General features: G+C 43.8%; 1 protein-coding gene across 1 annotated transcript in view; it reads left to right on the forward strand.

The window, feature by feature from the left end:
• Positions 1-258, forward strand: part of LOC116702204 (glutathione S-transferase A) — a gene marked incomplete in the record, with an annotated part of 9,543 nt that overhangs the window by 1,802 nt on the left and 7,483 nt on the right.

Raw genomic sequence — 258 nt, forward strand, 5'->3', positions numbered from 1 at the left:
AAAACACAAGCAAATTAAGAAAACAACTTCATTCATTTGACAAAACGTATGCGCAGCATTTAGCAAATGCACGCAACACAACCAAAGACACAAACGCGCTGCAAATACACACAACACAACCAAATACAGCAAATACAGAAACGATGCAAAAAGAAAAGCAGATGCAACAAAAAACGCTGCATCAATTACACAACGGAAGTTCTCCATGCCTCTAGAGCAGTGATTCCCGAAGTGGGGGTCGCGACCCCCAGGGGGGTC

Source organism: Etheostoma spectabile, chromosome 14, assembly GCF_008692095.1.
Source record: "Etheostoma spectabile isolate EspeVRDwgs_2016 chromosome 14, UIUC_Espe_1.0, whole genome shotgun sequence".
NCBI classification, from domain to species: domain Eukaryota; kingdom Metazoa; phylum Chordata; class Actinopteri; order Perciformes; family Percidae; genus Etheostoma; species Etheostoma spectabile.